Source organism: Apus apus, chromosome 11 (assembly GCF_020740795.1).
Source record: "Apus apus isolate bApuApu2 chromosome 11, bApuApu2.pri.cur, whole genome shotgun sequence".
Lineage (NCBI taxonomy): Eukaryota > Metazoa > Chordata > Aves > Apodiformes > Apodidae > Apus > Apus apus.
In genome coordinates this window covers 3364498-3371802 of record NC_067292.1, presented here as the reverse complement: position 1 = coordinate 3371802, position 7305 = coordinate 3364498, and positions in this window count along the sequence as shown.

Sequence of the window (7305 nt, the reverse complement as noted above, 5' to 3'; positions counted from 1 at the left end):
CTTCTCATTTTGGACAAGGAAGGCAGGAAATATCCACCTATAGATGACTGCAGTGATTCTGAAACTCCAGGAGCTGAGCAAGACAGATCTGCTATTGGTTTATTTTGGTGACCAACCCCTGAGTGGTTTATGGAACCTTGTGGAGTCACTGTGTTATATCAGAATTCTTCATGGTCACTAAGGCATTTTTAAAAGATTATGTCTACTAGAAATAAGAAAAAAAGGAAAAATCCCCAGGGGTTGTAGCATTGGTAGCTTGTTAGAGATGGTTGGTACACTGGAGTGTGCTAAAGAAGGTACAAATATGCACCCTGACCAATACCAGTATTTCTTTCCCACATTCCCAGAGGCCGGAGTGTCATTAATGTTAATGTTCTTTGGTTCATGAAGGAACTGCAGGATGAGCTCCTGAATGACAGCCAGTGCTGGATGAAATACTTGCTGATGATTCTCATTTTCTATCTTCCAGTCTCTAGCTGAGATGGATGGTTTGTAATGACCACTTCTGGATGCCTCTCTGTAGAGCTGAGAGGCAGTGATTCTTAGGAACTACTGACTTTTCTCATCTGCTGTTTGAAAAACAGATAAAATAAGGGTTACTCCTGTGCTTTAGTTCTGTAGACTAAACTGTCCCTACCTATTTATTTTTTCATTTCTCTTTTTAGCTTATCCCTTTGACATGATCCATTAAGACTCACAGATATTGTCCCCAAAACCTCATTTGTTTTGATATGATAGCCAGTTTAGATAATCCACAATATTTTTTTTTTTAAAAAAAACAATATTTCTTTAAATTTGTGCCTGTTTCAGCTTTCCATTCCCTTGTATAAGTGGAAGGTTTTTCTCCAGAACACTCTACACATGTTGGCTAAAGGTCTTTCCTTCTTAGCTCAGTGCTGAGCTCCAACAAGGGCATTGTGTGTGCAGGGGCTGCAAGATCAGATGTGCAAATACATGATGGATTATTGCAGCTAAAGGGGACTTGACCTGGTTTTTGGTGGTATATCTTCTCTTTGCACTTGGTTTGCTTAGAAGATAGCACTGAAAGAAGTAACTTGGAGGAGCTCCATTTTTGTCCTGAACTATTAATTTACCTGAAGAATGACAAAGCAAGAAAATCTAGGGGACAAGAAGAGAAACCAAAACTACCCCACAAAATGCTGCATGATGTCCCTGGTAGGAACCTTGCTTTCAGCTCCTCCTTTTACTGTAACAGAGGTGACAACTCACATGGTCACAGCCAAAGGTCAACTCATTCTTGAATCTCCTCAGGAACTGAACCAAAATCTTTTGGTTTATCTCATGTAACAAAAATACAGTGTGAAGATACAGAGGAGAATAACTTACAAAAGGCTTACGACTGGAAAAGGTGGGTTTTGAGGACGTTTGGGTCCTCATAATAGTAAAGCTGCATCTAGATTCCACCAAAGAAGTTTTAAAATAAAAAAGAAAACCAAATTAAAAGGTAAATGTTTTAGACCTAGAACTAGGAATTTTTAAGACACAAGCCAAGCTCTATGCTCTGGAATAATTTTGGGGAATGTGGGAGATGACATCTGAAGGTATATGAGCATGACTTTGAGAGAACAATACCTCAGAAAGGGTGCTTTATATGCTAGAAAAGGGGTTAGAAAATAATAAAGCCTTGCCCTAAAATAGAAAGAACAACAGCAGCAGAAAACACTCATCATGCTTTCAGTGTGAAGTGTGAATTTGCACTCCTAACCTCCCACGTTGGAGCTGGGCCTTGAATAGTGTTTCTGTTTTCTCCTCAGCTGAGCTAATGACAGCTCTGAAGAAGTGTCAACACTGCAACCAAAGGAGCTGGAAGGGGCAGGCACGTCGCTCGCGGGGGAGCCGGGAGTCACAGCAAATACACTCTTCATTAGTTGGTTACTCCTGACTAATGGCATGTCAGATTCAGCAAGAAAAGCCAAAATACTTGCCCTCAGGCAGTGGAGTGCTCTGGATGAGTCCCACACCTGCTCCAAGCTGGTGAGGTAATGCTGCTCCTCTCTCCTGCTGCCAGCCCCGGTCCAGGCCGGGGCTCTTTGCTTTAGTCAGAGCTTGATGTCACCCATGGCTGAGGAATCCAAACTAATTCATAATGGCTCCGTGTGTCATGCTCACTGCTGGCAGGGGGAATTCATCTTAGGTGACTTCATCTTCCAAAAAATTTGCAGGTTGAGCGTCACCTACACTCCCCACCAGCTCTGCCTACAGAGATTGGCATCGTTACACAATTCATCCCTGCTCCCTTGGAGACCTGTCTTAGTTCGGGATGAACCAACCTCTGGACATGCCAGTCTCTCTTTGATGGCTGCAGAGATACTGATATTTCCAATCCAGATATGGAAGCACAGTCCAGGATGGTGAAAATTAGAACAGAGTTGTTCTAGGAGGCAGATGGTGATCAGGAGCATGTAATCAGCTGCAATCCCATGGATCTCTCACAGTCTGGTGTAAATCAGGACTAGCGGGGCGGGGAAAAATCCCAAGGGCAATGAATTGGGTGAATGAGGGAAGGACTGGCAGGGTGGGCACTTATCCTTTGGTTTTCTTCATATATTTCCACTCTTACTATAGCATCCTCCTAAGGGTGTTTTCCACTTTGTGTGTGTTGGGAGTCTGGAGAAGTTCAGGCTGGATTGGTCTAAGACAGAGCAGAGCTCAGCCCAAACTCTTGCGATTATTTGAATCTGGATTTTCCCATATTTTTGAATCTGGGGTTTTCCAGCCTAGGAAAGATCCACATGGAAAAGGAGCCTCTACTTCTTTCTTTTCACACAGCATTTCCCTGCCAGAGAGTCTCACCTGTGAGGCACTAAAATAAATTCAATGAGATGAGTTACATTGGTGAGTGAGCTGGAGTTTCACAGACATGTTGTGCTTTTGGGAGTCAAATGTGTCAGGTACCATCTATCCAGAAATCTTTATCTTTTCAGACAAAATATGTTGTTCCCCAAAATTTGTTGGTTTTGCTTCCCAGGACGTCACTTTCCTCTTAGTTATAGAAGGTAGAATAAAGCTGATTGTGACTTTTGATTTCAGAAGCTGGCGCTATGATTGATGCTCACAAAAATACTAAGAACCAAAATGTTTTGTTTCTCTCCTTTTGTACTTTTTATTTTGTTCATTATTAAGTATTTTAATTTCCCTCTCTTCTCCTGTGACTTCTAAAGTTCAATTACAAATGCGAAATTATTTTGAAACCAAGAAATATTCTTTCACAAAAAAGTATTTAATTAAGTTAATTCACCTTATTTTCTTCATTATTTCAAGTGTTGATCAGCTGATCTCTTTCAAGAAAGGAGAAGAAACAAGAGGTCCTCTGAAATATCCCCAAGGAATATCCCCTGACAGAGGTATTTGTTGATGTGAGGAAAAATATGTAGTTTCAAAACTATTGCAGGCATTTCCTCTTTCTGAGAACTTACTCCTGCTTGTGGAAAACAAAGAGGAGAAATTCAAGTTGGTATGTGCAGGCATCGGGTGTTTGTATGAAGGGTTTGCCAGCAAGGGGCAGAATTGCAAAAAGCTTCAGAGCCCAGGAGATCCCATGTAGACTGGGAAATGAGTTTTTACTCAGATTTTATTCAGGTGTCCAAAAAAAGGGGATTTATTTCTACAACACCAGTGGCCTGTGGCTGTGTGAAGATATCGCTGTGAATCCAGTTATTATTCCCAATGAGAGCTCCCATTTTTCAACAGAGAAATTCAGATTGTTTCATATTTAGAAACCTAAACAAGCACTTCGTGCTTCTTAAATTCTGGCCTTGACCAAGTTCACTGTAGCCAAGAACAAAAGTTAAACTGAAAGAACAAACCATCAGGTTAGCCTTTGGTCACTAGAGGAATGTAAAACGTTTCAGATTTATTCCCCAAATCCAATTCAGATTTCATCTGTGCTGAACAGTCAGTACATCAGTGAAATAACTGGGAATTTCAGGAATGAACTGACCTGAAGCTGGTTGCTGGCAATGGGGTCTTTGTGTGTTTTGTGCTTGACAATTTGTAAAGACCAGAATTCATCATTCAAGCCTTGTGGAAAAAGTTTTTTGTGTGTGTTTTGAGGGGGTTTTTGCCTTTTTGTGTTGTTTTTTTTGGTTTTTTTAATTCTTTAAATCATCCTAAAGGGATTTTTTCCAACATAATGATTGGAGCTTGCTTAACTTTCTATTCTCCCCTAAGGGTTGCTATGGAAGATTTGATCTAATTGATGGAAGCATAAAATGAGTAACTGCTGAATGAAAGTTTTTGGCAGGAGTAAAGCAAAAACAGTTTGTCTGGAGAGAATGGAGGTGAAAGTCTTGATCCTCATGTCTTTTGCTTTTGTCCTCTCTGCCCTCCTCTATGATGGGTGATAATATCCTGTGTCCATCAGGTCATGTCCATCACAGGGACCTGAGGAAGGCTGTATGGTCACTGCCACCCCTGCTGGAGATGCTGTCAAGACATGGTGGAAAAAAGCCTATGCCTTTACTTAGATTTTGTTCACCTGAAACGTGTTTTGTCTCCAAACAACCCCAGATTTGGTGGGTTGGGCTCTGAATGATCTCTGTCATGCCTGAATGTCTTTGAGGCACAGCTACTGATGGATGGGTTTCCACAGGGGATGAAACAAGGGCTAAAGCAAAACTGCCACCTTGCCTTCTCTTATGGTGGGAGGGACTTTGCCTCCCTGGTCTGTCTTGTGGGCCATCAACTTGAGAGCTGTGAGGAGAGGGGCTGCCAGTGAAGACTGAGGCAAAATACTATTCAAGGAGCCATACCATAAAAAAACTGCACTCAAGCAAGGAGGGAAGCGATTTAATAGACATCTGGTCTAGATAAATTTGTCATGTCAGCTGTTGTAATTATATGCTAATTATATGATTTCACACTGCTTGTAATCTCAGCAGCACACTGTTTCTAATTATACATTACCCTGGAAAAAGCCTTGCTGGCTTCTGTCTTTCAATTACTGTTTTTACCCAGACACTCTCTATCTAAGTAGGTAATTTTACGGCTGCGGTTGCTTCTGGTACCTGAGACCCACCTGAACACTGATGGATTTATGCTCCTTAATCCCTGCAAGGGAAAAGTATAATTATTGCTGCATTTCAGATGGAGAAAAATCTTCAAAACAGAGGTAAGGTTTTTAAATGTGCTCCTAACAATAACAGAAGACAACTTCTATGTCAAAAACAGTTAGTGCCTTCAGTCTGCCTCACCATTTTGCTTAGCAACAAGTGTTTCCTTGTGTTTTAGTGTCCCAGAGACCTCTCCCCATGCACACCATATTGCTCCTCTGAAAAACAGCCTCCAGAGGTGGATGTGCAGCTGCCATAGCCTGAAGATGTCTTCTCCCACCACTTACCTTGCCAAAGAAGTGTTGTTTTTGGGGGGCTTGCTTGCAGTACTTTGTGTTCTCTCTTAATTAATCAAAGAGTTCTTATCTTTTCTGCGCTTAATCTTGTCTAAAAGGCATTCCCAAAAGTGTCTGAATTTTATTTCTAGGAATAAGAGCACTGTCTTATTGGGACCATGTGTTTGTCAGAGCTTGCCCTCTGTCCTCCCTGCAGTACAAATGAGAAACCATATTGATTCATTCTCAGAGCACCAGCTTTAAACATTCATACTATTTTTATTAAGCATAGCTCTGTTTTTTTTTTTTCTCCCTTCTCCCCTTTCCCTTGCAGCCTCCAGCTATATTCAGCCTCTCTGAGTCAAAGGAATAAATGGAAAACATTTGTGTTTTATACGTCATGGGATAGGTGTCTCCTTCATTGCAAAAATGAACAGTGCTGAGTAGATGTGAGGGCACCTCAAAGTGAGCTGCGTTTCTCTCAGTGCTCACAAAACTTAGTTCCAGCCTTAAACAGGTCACAGTTATATTTCAGCTGTGACTCAGCAAGTGATGTAGGAAAGCAGGGAAGGAAGAAACTGTTCTGCACAGTTTTGGTCCTCTTCAAGGATGCTTTTGTGCTGGTGTGGTTTGGAACAGGGCACTGACATCTGTTTGAAATAGCTTGAAATGCCATGTAGTTGCACTCCAACATCACCTTCCATAACAAATCAATCCTGTTTATCAATATGGATGGGATCTTGAAATCTGGTCCTGAACTATGAAATACTCTCTACAACCTTTTCTTGCTCCCAATACCATTTTCTCATTCCGAGAATGAAAAATGTCCAAGTGCATCCTCACCACCCGGGGTCCTTTGGAAATAACCTTTAACTTTGAACTGGGAGACTAAGGACATTGAGGGCTCTCTAAAGCCAACAGTACCAGGGCAGGAGCCCAAATGACTTCTCCCTGGGCCACAATAGCCCAAAAGCACAGTCAATACTGATACCACTTTTTTAACAGTGAGAAACCCATTAAAAAAACCCTGGAATTGTAGAAACTTGAGAACCCTCAAAGTGCTGAGAACCAGGCAGGATTGGGCCCGTAGCTCACTTCAAAAAAATGTACCAGATTAATGGGCCATAATCAGGACTGACATTGGGTAAGAGGCAAGAACGACTAATCAGATGCTCACTTAGCTGATGCTGGCATTACTGAAAGCCTGGGGGCATAGTCCAAGGATAAAAACATAATGTCTTATCTAACCAAGGAGTCATTTGTGCACCACTAGTTACAACATGTACTTAAAAAAAGGAAAGAAGGAAAAAAAAAAAAAAAAATCTATGGCACATGAAATTATTTTATGCCCCAGAAATGATAAGAAAATAAAGGTAAGTGTTCCTGCACCCAATTTTTATAGGGAAAAAGCCTGTCTAGTGTTAACCCATTGCAACGTTCACTGTAAGTCCCCAGGATATGGAAAAATCCATTAAAAAAATAAGTAACACGAAGATGAAATAAAAATGAGTATATCTATGACATTTCAAAACTTCTTTTTGGAGTATTTATTGATATTTGAAGCTTATGAAGATACTCGGGGCCGCCCAGCTCCTCGGTTCAGTGAGAGTTCAGGCAGTCTGGCAATCCTCCTCTTCTGGCCAAGGCGCCTTTTCTGGCAACACATGCCCCTGTTTCTCAAGACTCTTCTCCTTCAGCTTCAACAGGATGTAGAACTGGGTCTCACAGAACAGCTCATGGAAAGGAAAAGCCCTCTGACACAGAACAACGTCACTGGAGAGGGAACTATAATGTCAGGGAAGGCATCTGGAAGATGAAACCTGGAATAAATCAAGCACTTAAACCTGTATCTCTTTGCATGGCTGAGTTTAATTTCCAGTCTTCTGCAGGACAGCTCATGAGCCTTAACAAGGAAATTGCTTCTGTGCAAAATCCGGTAAATTAAAAAAAACAACAAC